The following is an 18,225-nucleotide window of genomic DNA, read 5'->3' as shown; positions in this document are numbered from 1 at the left end:
GACTGGTAACATCCCCTCCTGGTTTGGGAATAGCACCGCACACGACCGCGTCTATATTAATCCCAGCCCAAGAGTGCTTCGCGTTTCTCTGATTGGCCACAACGCCCATGTGACCGCGGCGCGCAGCAGAGCGGAAATAGGCTGCTGCTCTGGCGAAAGAAAGACAGGCATTCTATTGCCATGCTCTGCGACAAACTCTAACCATAACCAACTCCGAAAGAATGCCTAAACGCCTTTAACACTACACCATATTTTTTTTATCTATTTATTACAAAAAGATTTGCACTATTTTTAAAACGTTTGCATTTTGTACTTCATTTTGTACTTTAGGTTGTACTTTAATTTGTATATTGTATATTTTGTATAGTGTTTGGACTAATTCTTTTTACTTTTTTTACTGTATGAAGCACATTCTCAGGGGGCTCATACAGAACCAAGTATTTCACTCTAATGTACATGTACTTATGTTACAAATAAAACAACTTGAACTTGAACAAAGGTTTGTTGCGGACGACCACAAATCTAACGTTTGAAATAGTTTGCAAACGTTTGTCTTGGTTGTTACTTACACTTCTACGCACCTCGGAATGGTTTTTAACGTTAAACAAATAAAACTTCAAATTCACATTCAAGGTACTCAAACACTCTGATTGTCGTCCATGGTAACGCGGCCCCTTGGTCTTCCAATACGGTAGGTGGCGCTGTCGCGAAAAAACTATGGTCTCCGGGGCTGCAGCCACATCCCCTTGGTTCTCTTGAACCGTTGAACGTCGCATCAGTAATTATCCTCGCTTCCTCCAGTGAGTCTGGTCGACTCGTCGGTCCTCCTCTGTCCTCCTGCTCGTGTCTCTAGTGGGACTGACATCTGAGCCCCGTCCTCCTGGTGCTGGAGGCTCGTCAGGTAGTGACTGAAATGTGTTTTATAGCTGTATGTCTTCAGTGTTTGAGGAGAGTTATCTTACTGTGTTGTTAGCAGCGTCCAGCTGCTTCTTATCGGACGTATCGCTATGGGGCTTGGTGTTAGCCTAGTTAGCACAGCCAGTCATTGGCACACTCTCGTTTCCACTGGTCTTGTTTTGTTGGGAATGCTATTTGTTTTCGGTCTTGCTCCGCGTTCATTCCAATAGTTATTTTCGTTACTGTTATTTTGTATATTTCGGTCGTTTTCATTCTGTAGCTGTATCTCTGGCTAGTGTTAGCTTATATTAACTGCGGTCAAGTGAACCGTCTTTTGCTTTTGCGTGGTCAAGTGAGCCGCTCTTGTTTTTCGAGTGCGCGATTAGTTCCAGGTTTACGGTAATGCATTAAAACAAGCCTGGGACGCTGTTGTAATGAACCGACGTGACTTTTGAACACAGTCTCACAAGTAGATCTTACAGAAATAATCTTACAGAAATACTTAATATGACATTGAATGCGCATCGAATCAATAGGACGTTTAGTCTAATCAATAGGACGCGCAGTATATTCGATCACTAAACTAAAGCTACAGACAATTCCACAGAGGAACACTTCCGGTGAGAATTTCAAAGTAAAGGATGGCATGTGGTTCATTTCTATTATTTCATAAGTAGTTTATTACACTGCCATGTTTGTACTTAATACTTCTCAAGACTACTTGCACAAATAATATTAACTACTTTTACTGTGTACTTTGAGTAATTTGAGTTTCAAAGTCCTTTTTATAGAACAATGAGTATTTTCGACTAACTTTGATGTGGGATAAAAAAAGATTTTCCCATAAGCACTTCATGAAACTGCCATGGTTGTACTTAGTACCTCTTAGACTACTTGTACAAATTATATGAAATATTTTTACTGTGTACTTTTTGAGTAATTTCAGTTTCAAAGTCCTCAGAATCAGCATTTTCGACTAACTTTGATGTTGGATAAAAACAATTCTTCCCATAAGCACTTTATGAAACTGCCATGGTTGTACTTAGTACCTCTTAGACTACCTGTACAAATTATATGAAATATTTTTACTGTGTACTTTTTGAGTAATTTGAGTTTCAAAGTCCCCAGAATCAGCATTTTCGACTAACTTTGATGTGGGATAAAAACAATTCTTCCCATAAGCACTTTATGAAACTGCCATGGTTGTACTTAGTACCTCTTAGACTACCTGTACAAATTATATGAAATATTTTTACTGTGTACTTTTTGAGTAATTTCAGTTTCAAAGTCCCCAGAATCAGCATTTTCGACTAACTTTGATGTGGGATAAAAAAAGATTTTCCCATAAGCACTTTATGAAACTGCCATGGTTGTACTTAGTACCTCTTAGACTACCTGTACAAATTATATGAAATATTTTTACTGTGTACTTTTTGAGTAATTTGAGTTTCAAAGTCCTCAGAATCAGCATTTTTGACTAACTTTGATGTTGGATAAAAACAATTCTTCCCATAAGCACTTTATGAAACTGCCATGGTTGTACTTAGTACCTCTTAGACTACCTGTACAAATTATATGAAATATTTTTACTGTGTACTTTTTGAGTAATTTGAGTTTCAAAGTCCCCAGAATCAGCATTTTCGACTAACTTTGATGTGGGATAAAAAAAGATTTTCCCATAAGCACTTTATGAAACTGCCATGGTTGTACTTAGTACCTCTTAGACTACCTGTACAAATTATATGAAATATTTTTACTGTGTACTTTTTGAGTAATTTGAGTTTCAAAGTCCCCAGAATCAGCATTTTCGACTAACTTTGATGTGGGATAAAAAAAGATTTTCCCATAAGCACTTTATGAAACTGCCATGGTTGTACTTAGTACCTCTTAGACTACTTGTACAAATTATATGAAATATTTTTACTGTGTACTTTTTGAGTAATTTCAGTTTCAAAGTCCTCAGAATCAGCATTTTCGACTAACTTTGATGTGGTATAAAAAAAGATTTTCCCATAAGCACTTTATGAAACTGCCATGGTTGTACTTAGTACCTCTTAGACTACCTGTACAAATTATATGAAATATTTTTACTGTGTACTTTTTGAGTAATTTGAGTTTCAAAGTCCCCAGAATCAGCATTTTCGACTAACTTTGATGTGGGATAAAAAAAGATTTTCCCATAAGCACTTTATGAAACTGCCATGGTTGTACTTAGTACCTCTTAGACTACCTGTACAAATTATATGAAATATTTTTACTGTGTACTTTTTGAGTAATTTCAGTTTCAAAGTCCTCAGAATCAGCATTTTCGACTAACTTTGATGTTGGATAAAAACAATTCTTCCCATAAGCACTTTATGAAACTGCCATGGTTGTACTTAGTACCTCTTAGACTACCTGTACAAATTATATGAAATATTTTTACTGTGTACTTTTTGAGTAATTTCAGTTTTAAAGTCCTCAGAATCAGCATTTTCGACTAACTTTGATGTGGGATAAAAAAAGATTTTCCCATAAGCACTTTATGAAACTGCCATGGTTGTACTTAGTACCTCTTAGACTACTTGTACAAATTATATGAAATATTTTTACTGTGTACTTTTTGAGTAATTTCAGTTTCAAAGTCCTCAGAATCAGCATTTTCGACTAACTTTGATGTGGTATAAAAAAAGAATTTCCCATAAGCACTTTATGAAACTGCCATGGTTGTACTTAGTACCTCTTAGACTACTTGTACAAATTATATGAAATATTTTTACTGTGTACTTTTTGAGTAATTTCAGTTTCAAAGTCCTCAGAATCAGCATTTTCGACTAACTTTGATGTGGGATAAAAAAAAGATTTTCCCATAAGCACTTTATGAAACTGCCATGGTTGTACTTAGTACCTCTTAGACTACTTGTACAAATTATATGAAATATTTTTACTGTGTACTTTTTGAGTAATTTGAGTTTCAAAGTCCCCAGAATCAGCATTTTCGACTAACTTTGATGTGGGATAAAAAAAGATGTTCCCATAAGCACTTTATGAAACTGCCATGGTTGTACTTAGTACCTCTTAGACTACCTGTACAAATTATATGAAATATTTTTACTGTGTACTTTTTGAGTAATTTCAGTTTCAAAGTCCTCAGAATCAGCATTTTCGACTAACTTTGATGTTGGATAAAAACAATTCTTCCCATAAGCACTTTATGAAACTGCCATGGTTGTACTTAGTACCTCTTAGACTACCTGTACAAATTATATGAAATATTTTTACTGTGTACTTTTTGAGTAATTTCAGTTTCAAAGTCCCCAGAATCAGCATTTTCGACTAACTTTGATGTGGGATAAAAAAAGATTTTCCCATAAGCACTTTATGAAACTGCCATGGTTGTACTTAGTACCTCTTAGACTACCTGTACAAATTATATGAAATATTTTTACTGTGTACTTTTTGAGTAATTTGAGTTTCAAAGTCCTCAGAATCAGCATTTTTGACTAACTTTGATGTTGGATAAAAACAATTCTTCCCATAAGCACTTTATGAAACTGCCATGGTTGTACTTAGTACCTCTTAGACTACCTGTACAAATTATATGAAATATTTTTACTGTGTACTTTTTGAGTAATTTGAGTTTCAAAGTCCCCAGAATCAGCATTTTCGACTAACTTTGATGTGGGATAAAAAAAGATTTTCCCATAAGCACTTTATGAAACTGCCATGGTTGTACTTAGTACCTCTTAGACTACCTGTACAAATTATATGAAATGGGGACTTTGAAACTCAAATTACTCAAAAAGTACACAGTAAAAATATTTCATATAATTTGTACAAGTAGTCTAAGAGGTACTAAGTACAACCATGGCAGTTTCATAAAGTGCTTATGGGAAAATCTTTTTTTATCCCACATCAAAGTTAGTCGAAAATGCTGATTCTGAGGACTTTGAAACTGAAATTACTCAAAAAGTACACAGTAAAAATATTTCATATAATTTGTACAAGTAGTCTAAGAGGTACTAAGTACAACCATGGCAGTTTCATAAAGTGCTTATGGGAAAATCTTTTTTTATCCCACATCAAAGTTAGTCGAAAATGCTGATTCTGGGGACTTTGAAACTGAAATTACTCAAAAAGTACACAGTAAAAATATTTCATATAATTTGTACAAGTAGTCTAAGAGGTACTAAGTACAACCATGGCAGTTTCATAAAGTGCTTATGGGAAAATCTTTTTTTATCCCACATCAAAGTTAGTCGAAAATGCTGATTCTGGGGACTTTGAAACTCAAATTACTCAAAAAGTACACAGTAAAAATATTTCATATAATTTGTACAGGTAGTCTAAGAGGTACTAAGTACAACCATGGCAGTTTCATAAAGTGCTTATGGGAAAATCTTTTTTTATCCCACATCAAAGTTAGTCGAAAATGCTGATTCTGGGGACTTTGAAACTCAAATTACTCAAAAAGTACACAGTAAGAATATTTCATATAATTTGTACAGGTAGTCTAAGAGGTACTAAGTACAACCATGGCAGTTTCATAAAGTGCTTATGGGAAGAATTGTTTTTATCCAACATCAAAGTTAGTCGAAAATGCTGATTCTGAGGACTTTGAAACTGAAATTACTCAAAAAGTACACAGTAAAAATATTTCATATAATTTGTACAAGTAGTCTAAGAGGTACTAAGTACAACCATGGCAGTTTCATAAAGTGCTTATGGGAAAATCTTTTTTTATCCCACATCAAAGTTAGTCGAAAATACTCATTGTTCTATAAAAAGGACTTTGAAACTCAAATTACTCAAAGTACACAGTAAAAGTAGTTAATATTATTTGTGCAAGTAGTCTTGAGAAGTATTAAGTACAAACATGGCAGTGTAATAAACTACTTATGAAATAATAGAAATGAACCACATGCCATCCTTTACTTTGAAATTCTCACCGGAAGTGTTCCTCTGTGGAATTGTCTGTAGCTTTAGTTTAGTGATCGAATATACTGCGCGTCCTATTGATTCGATGTTCAATAATACTGCACATACGAAACGTCCTATTGATTATACTAAACGTCCTATTGATTCGATGCGCATTCAATGTCATATTAAGTATTTCTGTAAGATCTACTTGTGAGACTGTGTTCAAAAGTCACGTCGGTTCATTACAACAGCGTCCCAGGCTTGTTTTAATGCATTACCGTAAACCTGGAACTAATCGCGCACTCGAAAAACAAGAGCGGCTCACTTGACCACGCAAAAGCAAAAGACGGCTCACTTGACCGCAGTCTTATATTAGCGTGTTGCGGTCGACTAAACTGCCTCTATTTAGTTGGGTCAAGAACCTCAATTCCGTGACTATTCTCTGTCTAAGATGTTTTGAGATTGATTTGACTTCTATGGACCTTTTATAAAAGATGTAGCCCCTGTGTGTCCCTCCCAAAAATCCTGGCACTTTTTGTCAGGTCAAATCCAAGATATACCTGCTGGCGCCATCTTGAAAAATTTACTTTTGAACCAGAGCACATAGGCCATGGTTACACTGGGCTAAGACAGCAACGTTTTGTTGCTGAATGATTACGTTTGCATGTCCAAGTTAAAGGGGAGATGAAGCATTGAACAATGTTATCCTAGTTTGTTTGTTGTGTACCTTGTGTAAGACCGGGTCCTATAATCAAATGTGAAATCCTGCTTATTTGTCTGAAAAACCAAATATAATTTCCCTGTTTTCCCCATGGGCGCCACCATTTTGTTGCTGACGTCACGGTGTTGGTTTGGTCTGGCTCCTGCTGGTTAGCTGCCTAGTAAACATGGAGTGTCGGTAAATGCAACGTTGCCTACCAAACAACGGGACCGCGTGGTTCTTTTTGTATTGCTCCTGGCTGTTTAAACAAATTTTACCATGTGAAAGAGAGGAAAGTTGGTTAATTTCCACAAACTACCAGTGAAAAAAACTGTTGTTCAACCACCGTTGTGGGGCATTTAGCTACCTGGCTACCTAGCTCCAGTTCAACCACCGTTGCGGGGCATTTAGCTACCTGGTTACTTAGCTCCAGTTCAACCACCGTCGCGGGGGCATTTCGTTTTGGAAACTCGCCGACAATGGTGCCATGTAATTTGCGCGAGCCGGATACAGAGCCGTTCTGCCCAATTCCCATGCGCAGTAGAGACCGACGCCAAATTCTCCCCCTCCCAGACGCGTGAATACGTTCGGCAACCCACTTGTCCTTCCGCATTGCTCTGATTGGCCGAGCGCGCACATGAGCCGCGTCAGGCTCCTCAGAAAGGCAGGAATAATAAGCTCCCCTTAACGCAATTTATACAAATGGAAGTATTGATTACGCTGTAACGAATCATTAAAAAAATATACCGTTAACTGGAGTATGTAGTTTCTTTACATATATGTTGGATTAGAGAATTGGTTTGTCATGACAATCCAATAAAAAAATCACGATTTACCGGTGGCTACAACAACACACAGTAACTACATGCATCATTGTTTACAATGAATGGTGGGGCTAATCGACACAGACGTGTTAAAAACTAACCTAAAGGTAGTTGTTCACCAACAATCTACAGAAACAAACAAACACAGAACCGGACTGTTGTATTAAATTAATTGCTGTTTAACGCGTCCGATTTGCCCCACCGTTCATTGTAAACAATGATTCATGTATTTACTGTGTTGTTCTAGCAGAGAACAACACACAGTAGAGCGGCAGAGGCGCGCAGGTTGCCGCACGCAATCCCCCCTGTTTTAACATCGCCGGTTAGCTCAACTCGTTCGCCAGCTTGCTGTGGAGCCTGCGGTCCAGTTGGTGACGAGTTCGAATCACTTCAATTTTTTTTTTTATTTATCGCCTCTCTATATAAACGTAACTAGCGTCTGTCTTTCTTTCGGCGGTTAAGTTTAGGCATTCTTTCGGAGTTGGTTAAGGTTGGGGTTAAGTTTAGGCATTCTTTCGGAGTTGGTTAAGGTTAGAGTTTGTCGCAGAGCATGGCAATAGAATGCCTGTCTTTCTTTCGCCGGAGCAGCAGCCTATTTCCTCTCTGCCGCGGTCAAATGGGCGTCGTGGCCAATCAGAGAAACGCTGAATGCAAGTAGGTTGCCTTAAGTGTTCACGCAGCAGGGACGGCGGAGCTATAGGCTAACGTTAGTGTAATGGTCCCGAGTGTAGCAGGGCCGGTGGAGCTATAGGCTAACGTTAGTGTAGTGGTCCTGAGTGTTGCACGGACGGTGGAGCTATCATGCATTAAAGCGTTCCGTCTCCAGACGGATTTCAGTCTTTTTTATTTTTTTTCCGTCAATTTGATTTAGAGTCTGACGGAATTGGCTACCTGGTATAATATGTTTGTAGATGCGTAGGGCATTTTGACCATTCTAACCAATCAAACGTGAGCTTGACGCACACACGCTGCTCACAGTGCCCTCCCCCTCACAGACCTGTCTTGTCACAGACCCGTATCATTTGCACCGAAGATAGCAAGCGTGCAGGTCCTCTTTTAACACCACTGAAGCATTAAACAATGGCCCAGTAAACTATTCACTTTAGTTTACTACACGAGGCGTTCTCTAACGTTATCTAGCTGGCTAGCTGATAGCTCATAACATAATTGAAATTCTTTTTTGAAGCTGTGGCTAACGTTAGCTAGCTACCGTTCTTCGGGTGGCTAACGGTTAGCTACCTAGCAACTGTAGCTTGCTAATACGGGCTGTCCTGGCTGGCTAACTTTTATTTCGCAATGGAGTGGAGCTAACTAACTGTACAAATCGGTGTGATTGGCTGAGACTGTATTTTGTACGGTTGGCTGCCTGGCTGTTGTGGATTTGGATAGCCAGCTAGCAGCTAACATCAACTCAATGTCAACACTATGTTGACACTCTGAGCGAGTTTGCCGACAGCAATGTAACAAACAATATGGTCCGTGCGGAACCATTATCCCCAACACATAGTTATTAGCTAACGTCAGCATAATAACGATAATGGAAGGAGTAAGCCGGCCACTAAAAAGAAAACACACGCAGTGTTCTCAGACGAAAAGGATGAGCGGCACCACCCAACAAAAGAAAGTTACGAGAGGATGGAAGTTTGAAGATAGCAGTGTTTCAAGAGACTGGCTAGGCTACAGTATAGGGCTGGGCGATATGACGATATTATATAAATATCGGGTACAGTTCATTAACGATACACTTTTTCAACGTATCGTGGATATCGTGATGTTTTGCCCAATAGGATTGTGTCGCGTCAATCTGGTCCACACGTTACTCGTTCATATCTCAGCCCGTGTTGAGATATGCCCATTCCGCGGTCTGTTAATAAAGTTTTCAATCAGACAGATGTATGGAAAGGCTTTTATTATAACATTCGTTGAGGTAAAATCATTATGGCTCATTTAGTCATCCTGTGGTGCACTGGTCTCCTACTAGTCGGTCGCGGGGAGCTAATGTAAGTAGCTTTGTTGATGTCAGCACACCGGACATTCAGGAAGTAAAAAACTAATAGAGCTTGCCGATTGGTGCTAAGAACAGCAGGGCGGGTGCAAGCGGTGTGACGTAATTGGCAGACTCGACTGTCAATCAAAATTATTCTGTTGTCCGTCAGAATGAATGAATGAAAACGTTATTAACATATTGCAGAATGGGTACAATACAGTACAGGAGGATGAAGACCAGAAAAAGACTTTCGGCTTTTTTACATAAGGGTCCTCCATTTTCAATTCATCAAAACATTTAGAGACATACAAATATATAGTAGTTTCATAAAAGTGCTAAAATGCTATTGATTGATTGATTGATTTAAAACTTTATTAACATATTGCAGAATGGGTACAGTACAGCTCAATACATACAATTGTTAAGGGGATGCAGACCAGAGAAAGACTTTTGTCTTGTTTACATCAGGGTCCCCCATTTTCAATTAATCATATTTCATATCTAAATCATATAATATCTCATTGCTAAATATATGCAATATATTATAATCTAATAATCCAATAATCTAAATCTAATATATAATATAAAAATGCTAAATGCATGGGTATTTTATTTTGTCTTTAATGTTAGCTTGCAAACTCAAATACTGTCTTGGTAAGCCTCATAATGAATCATTTGGGGTAAAAAAGAAAAACATCGTGATGTGTATAGTGTATCGCCGAAAGGTCAGAAAATATCGTGATATCATATTTAGGCCATATCGCCCAGCCCTACTACAGTATGATGCAGGGGCTGTAGACGGTGGTGAGTTGTTAACTTGTTCCGTGTTCCGCAACTATGTCAAAAAGAAAAACAGAAACAACACATTTGTCATTGTCGTGTTACTTCACAGTACAAATATGTGAGTCCTCTGCTGTGGTTGTGAGTATCCTTTATTAGCTTAACTCCGTAGCAACATCACAGGTGTATCTGTAGACTGTCTCCTCCCCACTGTATATTCTCTCCCCACCGTATGTATATTTTTTCTCCCACCCACCCTAATGTACATAATCTCTGTTAGGATCTATGGGTAACAGTACTGTATATTTGCATATCGTATATGTCACAAATGTAACATTACTATATACCTGTCCTGTAGTATGTCATGTATGTCCCTATGCCATAAATGTTGTGTATGTCATAAATGTCACTATGAATTGAAAATGGGGGACCTTGATGTAAACAAGACAAACGTCTTTCTCTGGTCTGCATCCCCTTAACAATTGTGTGTATTGAGCCGTACTGTATTGTACCCATTCTGCAATCTGTTAAATATTGATTGATTGTTATAACATATTGCAGAATCGGTACAATACAGTACATCTCAATACACACAATTGTTAAGGGGTTGCAGTTGCAGACCAGAGAAAGACTTTCCTCTTGTTTACATCAGGGTCCCCCATTTTCAATTCATCATAACATATATGACATACAGATAGATAATACTGCTACATCTATACATTTATGACATACCAGATTTACAAATACAGTATTGTTTGTGATACAATAATAGAGCCATATGAAATCCGCGATCACGGAATCGCGGACGGAATCGCGGAATTGAGCAATAAAAATGGAATTACCTGTTAAACGTGGAATATTGCAGAATTTGCCATAATTTGGACTGTAATTCCGTTTTCGGGATAACGGTGGAACGTTTGGTGCAAAGCAAACATGACCGGGACGCTAACGCGTGTTACACTGCGCGCGTCACTTCCACACTGCTTCACAACAACACAGCAATGTCCAAGCGTGTAGCTGCTCCGGTATTAACAGCATCCAAAAAGCTACGAAATACCACACTAAACCCTAAATTCAGAGCAGAGCAGTATCCGAATGATTTTTATGCCTCCGGCGATAAGTTGTTTTGTAAATATTGTCAACATACTGTGGATTGGACCCGCAAAAATACGTGCGATGATCATTTGGTCTCGAAAGGGCATGTCAAAAACAAGGGGAAACACCGTGCTTCCCAAAACACACCAGCACGTCAAACAACACTTACAGCAAGTACCTCGTCGGCAGATTCAAGACGAGAGTTTGTGCAGGACTTTGTAGCTGTTTGCGCCGAGTCTGACATCCCTTTAGCAAAGCTAAAGAAACTGCGACCATTTCTGGTTAAGCACTGCAAGCAGGGAGGAGCGCTGCCTGAAAACGAAACAGTCCTTCGTCAAATCCATCTTCCCCGTGTGTTTGACCAACATATAACTGCTGTTTTGGAGAAAATCCGTGGGAAGAAGTTGTCGGTGGTTGTTGATGAGACGACCGATACCAGGGACTGCAGTGTTCTAAACATAGTCATTGGTGAGTTACTTAGCAGCCTATTAACATGTCGTTTAAATATCATATTTTCTTTTACATGCTGCAGTGTGCATTGTCAGCTTGCAAAGTGTGATGATGATGATCTCTGCTGGTGATCACAATAGACTACAGCTAGAGATGGCGAGGCTAATCACTGACACTATTGTGATGAAATAGCTATGTACAGTAGGCCTACATTTAGGACTATAGATGGAAATTATAGCTCCTTGCTAAATCTGGTGCACCAGTCTGTTTTATGCAAATGATTGTCAGTGCACACTGTCCTTTATAAACAAAATAAACTAAAGGTGCATAAATTATGCATTACTGTATTTCATCACAATAGAATATAATATATAGCTAGGCTACTGACATTGTGATAATGTCAGTAGCTGTATCTATTGTTTAAACTTGAAATGTCAGTAGCTGTATCTATTGTTTAAACTTGAAATGTGTATTTTTATTTTGTGTGTAGTAGTTTATTCAGTCATCTCACACAATGCAATATACACCATCATTTAACAATATTTGATTTTACAGTGACTGAAAAAGGTACAGACTGAAGCATAATGCTTATATATGCCTGTCCTATATTCTTAACAAATTAAAAAAATTAAGACATGTGCATTTTTATTTTGTCACAATATTATTTGGCTTAAATATAATAATTTTTTGCTTGTGTTATCTTTCATTGCAGGTGTTGAAAACCAGTACTATCTGGTGGATGTCATTTTCATGGATCGATGCAACCACTCAACAGTTGCCCAAGCCATCATACACTCCCTCCACAGCAATAATCTGGACCTGAATGATGTCTGGGCAGTGGTCACAGATAATGCCGCCTACTGTCTGAAGGCATACAGGGAGATTCTCAAAGGAGTGATGCCCAACAGTGTCCATGTAACGTGCCTCTGCCATGTCATCAATCTGGTGGGTGAGACCTGGCAGCACTACAGATACTTCTCTGATGCTGCATCACTTGTGGCAGTGATGAGATCTGTCTTCTGCAGGAAGCCTGCTAGAAAGAGAAGATGGGTGAGCTTCCTCATCAACAAGGAGTTTGTGCACACCAAGGCTCCTCCTGAATCAGTGGGTTCCAGATGGAATAGCTGGTTTGAGGCAGTGCAGTACCACGCAGAGCATGTTCATCTGTACAGAGAATTTTTATTGGAAGAAAATTCATCAGCCCAAGCGGTCACAAACATCCTCAGCCTGCTAGAAACAGAGGAAAAGTTGCAGGCCCTCACTGTGAAGCTAACCTTCATCGCAGAAGGCTGCTCCAAACTGATGACAGCTCTGACTATCCTAGAAGGAACCCATCGTACCACAGCAGTGTCTGCATACAACATCATGGAGGACCTGGGCTCTTAACTAGTGAATGGAACAGCAAAAACATGTGGGTTTGGTGCCAAGACAGATGAGCTGCTGAGAAAGACGGGTGCACGAGAGAGGAAGCAGGTTCTTGACGATCTCCATGATGCCTTCCACTTGGCCTTCACAAAGTTCTCCAAGCACTGGGACACGCACCCAGCCAGAGAGATCTACAAGCTGATAAGGGTGTTTGATCCAAGGCAGGCACCAGCCATGGAGAAGCGGATGGAAGCCTACACAAGACTGATACCCATGGCAGACCCATCACCAGAGCTCAGTGAGCAATGGATTGCCTACCAGCACTCCAGGGAGCCCATGGCAGCTGATGTCACGCTTGCTGATTACTGGAGGGGCATGAGTGTGATATTCCCAAAAGTTGCAGAAGTGGCAATGTCCTACATCTACTTCCCAGTCAGCTCAGTTGACTGTGAGAGGAGTTTTAGCAAGTACAAGACTCTCCTTACAGACAAGCGAGAGGCGCTCACCGAGCTCAACACAAAGAGGCTGACCATCATGTACTTCAATGGAGATGTCTCTGATAGATGGAAGACTTAAACAGACAGGAGCTAATAAGGAGTAGTACTAGTCATACTACTACAGGGAAACAGAAACACCCTTTATTGTTTTAGTTTAAAGTTTTCAACTAAATTCAGGTTACTAAGTAGCCCAGGTTGTTGCATATTTTCTGATGCATTCTTTTTCATTTATAATGAAAAGCATACTGTAACAGTTTACAGTTATTGTGTTTACAGTTATTGTATTGAGTGTTTTGTTTACAGTTATTTCTCTTTTTTACTTGAAGCACAGAGAGAAAAGTTTGCTTAAAATGTGTTAACTCAGAAGCCAGAAGCCACAGGAATGTTTTGTTTACAGTTTTTTCTTTACTTGAAGCTTATAAGCACTTTACAATTGAACTGCAGCACTTAAACATTAACAGGAATGTTTTGTTTACAGTTTTTTCTTTACTTGAAGCTTATAAGCACTTTACAATTGAACTGCAGCACTTAAACATTAACAGGAATGTTTTGTTTACAGTTTTTTCTTTACTTGAAGCTTATAAGCACTTTACAATTGAACTGCAGCACTTAAACATTAAAAAAGACTGTTATATCTTATTGAATTGTGGACATTTATTCATTCCCACTTATTAGACACAATTTCTGATGGTAAAATGAGCGTAAAAAGCAAAATACAGAATTCTGAAATATTAAAACGGAAAAAACGGAATTTGGGAAAAAATAAAATGGAATTTGGAAAATAATAAAACGGATTTCATATGGCTCTACAATAAGAGTCTAAAAAAGAGAGTATATACATTTGACGAAGAAACTGTACATTGGAGGAGGTTGGGTGGAGGGGGGGGGGGGGACTGTACATTGGAGGTGGTTGGGGGGGGGGGGGGGGAGGGAGGGTTGGTTAGGCGGGGTGAGGGGGGTAACTGTACATTGGATTATCGACGAAACCGAAATAAGTAGGCTCCCTTAAAACGCCAACGCTATTAAGAAGAAATACAGTGGAGGTTAAAATAAGAATATGACTTGGCCTGAAAACGTTCAGTCAGGAGATTTTTTTTTTGATTTAATCCCTGAGCTATAGGCTAACGTTAGTGTAGTGGTCCCGAGTGTAGCAGGGACGGTGGAGCTATAGGTAGAGCCATATGAAATCCGCGATCACAGAATCGCGGAATTGAGCAATAAAAATGGAACCGACTGTTAAAAAAAAAAAAAAAAAAAATTATGTTGTGGGACTTGTACAGCACTTTGTTCAACTTCGTCAGTGCTGTAAAGTTTAAACCCTTTTAAATCTTAGACAAACAAAACACTTTGCTTTCATGAAATATTGTAAGCCGTCATTTGAGGCTTTATAAAAGCAGCACAATGAACACAAATCTGTCAGTGCCGAGTCCAACCTCATCTTAAATAACAAACGGCATTGCTTGTTGTAATTATCAAAGAGAGGCAGAGTTGATTTTGCAAAAAAATATATATATATATCATTTATATTTTTATATTTTTTAATCAAATTTTATTTTCATATTCGAATCCCATGCCCATCGAACGAAGCTTCGAAGTATTTAAGACAGCCCTATTAAATGGACTGTTATATCTTATTAAATTGTGGACATTTATTCATTCCCACTTATTGGACACTATTTCTGATGGTAAAATGAGCGTACAAAGCAAAATACAGAATTCTGAAATATTAAAACGGAAAAAACGGAATTTGGAAAAAATAAAACTGATTTCATATGGCTCTACTATAGGCTAACGTTAGTGTAGTGGTCCCGAGTGTAGCAGGGACGGCGGAGCTATAGGCTAACGTTAGTGTAGTGGTCCCGAGTGTAGCAGGGACGGCGGAAAAGTGAGGAAAGGGGGTGGGTTATATTGACAACGCTTGACAACAGAAGTTTAAACATAACTTCATATTTATTGGTTATTCGTTTCTGTATATCATCCACTTTCCATCTCCGTGTGTTAGACTCTTCCTGTTTACATTCGAGTGTGACGTCATCACCTACGGCAGCTTAGACTATCAAAACGTGAACCTAGAACAAAACCCGAGGGGGGGGGGGGGGCTGGCTCTCTCGTTCGTTCTCACCCTCTCTCTCTCGCTCTCTCTCTACATTCAATGATTTAAAGTAGCCAAATGTTACAGACAGTATAAATACTAACTGGATAGTTGATGATATAAACATTTCATTTCATTATCTGAAATATTCTAAAATCATTAAGTCTGCTATAAGCCATTATCCCTTTGTGTGATTATTTTCTCACAGTATTGTGTGTGTGTTTGGCTAAAGTGGATAGAAAACACAGTACTGTGCAAAAAAAAAGGCACCCAAGAGTTTTTATATAAATGGTCTTAGATGTAAATTGTTTTATTAGTGTGTCAGTAGACTACTCTTAGTACATTTTCATTAAATAATTTTTTAAATTAAATGGTTTAATAATGCAAACATGTTGCAGGGACTTATTATAATCATCATGGCGTGACTGTATGCATCAAAGGGTTAAATCAAGCATTTTTAAGTGCTTTAGAGCAGGGCTATTCAACTAAATTGTTCAGGGGGCCACATTGTCAGAAACCCAAGGGGCCAGGGGCCGGACTGCCACGGCGCCTCCCCGTGCTATGAATATATGTACACTTGACACAACACGCAACCACATTTTCACAACTTTTATTTAAAGGGGAACTATTTTACTATTTCTTTCACTATTTGGGCACTTTTACACAATTCCTGTGGGTTTATGGAACACCTCTGTAATATGTTTTTTTTTTTATTCATTGTTTTGTATTTCTAATCAAGTACTCAAACACGTTTTGAGCCTGGGCTCCAACCACTGTGGGAACTGTGTGGAAACTCAGCTGATTATCATGCAGCAGTGTCTCTCTGACATCACAAATCAGCACATTTTCAGATGACTCGGTTCAGTGAGGGTGAATATTGTGAGAGGAGAATTGGAAGAATGCGCCAATATGAGAATTAGAGACATAGATCATATTAATATAAGTCCACATAGCTAGGAAACAATGCTAAACACTGAAAAAGGCCATTTATAAGATCCCCTTTAACTACATTGCAAAAGTAGTATACTTTAAAAAAAAAGTGCTTCATTTATGTGCAACAACTGCAACATCTCCTCTTCAACATTTCAATATAAAAATAAAATAAAAAACAAACAAGTGCATGGTGTGCATATGAACATTCTAACATCAACACTTGAACAAAAAAACACATTTATAGTGCAGCTGAGCTTATGAAAAAGTGCTTCATGTCTGTGCAACAACAGCAAATCACAGCATCTTATTAGCACTTATTGTCGACTCTTAACTCTCAAACATCAGGGGGGTGGGGGGCAGACAGGCCTAGCCCAGGGTTAGAAATTAACATTTTTTTTCAAGGGCTTTTTTTGCCCCCCTTAATTGCTTTTCGGGGGCTTTTTTTTGTATTTCGGGGGCACAACATTTTTATAATGAAAATTAACATAAAGATTATAAAACATTGTTGACACTTTTTTTACAGTCTTCGTCCCTATGTTTGATAACGTAATGTTAATGTCTCCATATATAGGGCTCTACGCTAACCTTTTTCCCAAGGAGCACATGTGCTCCTAAATAAAATGTTAATAAATAAAATCTAAATACAAATTTAGGAGCACACAGAAATTTAGGAGCACAGTGACAATTGTTCAAGTAACACACACACACGCACACGATGTGTGACATCATGGCTTGGTTTCATGTTTTGAGGTACCTTCAATTATCTGTAAATAATACATACATACTCTTAGAGCTGCCGCGGTATTGATTATTTCCTTACCGCACAAATTTGCAAAAATATTTCCTACCGCCGCGGTTATTACCGCATGCACACAAAAAATTTAAAAAAAAAGTTTGAATGCATTTTTTTTTTTAGTAGTAGTCTACTCTTTATAGCATATAGCCTGCCTCTAGTCTAAATGTCTATTTTTAGAGGATGACTTTGCAGCATGAATATTGTTTGGGATTCGGCAAGCACGCATTAGTTATTGAAAGTGAAACACGGATTAGAAGTTTACCCTCTGGTCGTGCGCCGTTCACTCGGTGTCGCGGGCAGGGGTGGTTACCCCTAACCCCCCCGACCCTTTCTTATTATTATTACTATAAAGTTACTACTTTATAATAAAGGCATTCGTTTTGTGGCATTAACATTATATAGTTATACGTTCAATAACATCAGCGTATTTACCGGACAATAGCAAGGCAAGCAATACTCTATTCATATCTCAGTTCCTTTCTTTGCTCAGAGCGTGCCGAGTTGTCCCATTCTGCGGTCTGTTAATAAAGTTTTCAATCAGACAAGTGTATAGAACGAAGGGCTTTTATTATAACATTCGTTGCAGACAGTAAAATCATTATGTCTCGTTTAGTACTCCTTAGGAGCGATCGTAGTCCACTCCGGCGGAGAGTTGAAGCTAACGTTATTAGCCGTGTTGTGATGATCTGACATTCAGGAAGTAAAAACCTAATACTCGCTTGCCGATTGGTGGTAACACACTGCATGACGCTACAACGTGTGACGCGACTCTCTTCTGACCAATCAGTGGTCTGCAATGTTTCACGTGACTTTTCTGGTACCCAATAGGGTCGCTTGGAATCTCGACAGAGAAGTAGGGTATATCTGCAGAGCCGCAAGCCCAACGAGAGCGTAATAATAATAATAATAT

At 38.6% G+C, this 18,225-nt stretch overlaps 1 protein-coding gene across 1 annotated transcript in view; it reads left to right on the top strand.

Annotated features, from left to right (window-relative positions):
• The first annotated feature begins 799 nt into the window (after positions 1-799).
• LOC311224542 (uncharacterized protein) overlaps positions 800-18,225 on the top strand; it is a 38,354-nt gene continuing 20,928 nt past the window's right edge. The window contains exon 1 of the mRNA XM_084309574.1: positions 800-901. The gene's annotated coding sequence lies outside the window, so the exon portion shown is untranslated. The remainder of the gene's footprint in view (positions 902-18,225) is intronic.

This window comes from Notolepis coatsorum (genome assembly GCF_963971535.1).
Source record: "Notolepis coatsorum genome assembly, chromosome: 3".
Taxonomy (NCBI): Eukaryota; Metazoa; Chordata; class Actinopteri; order Aulopiformes; family Paralepididae; genus Notolepis; species Notolepis coatsorum.
The sequence above is the reverse complement of the archived record's forward strand: the minus strand, read 5'-3'. Positions and strand labels throughout refer to the sequence as shown.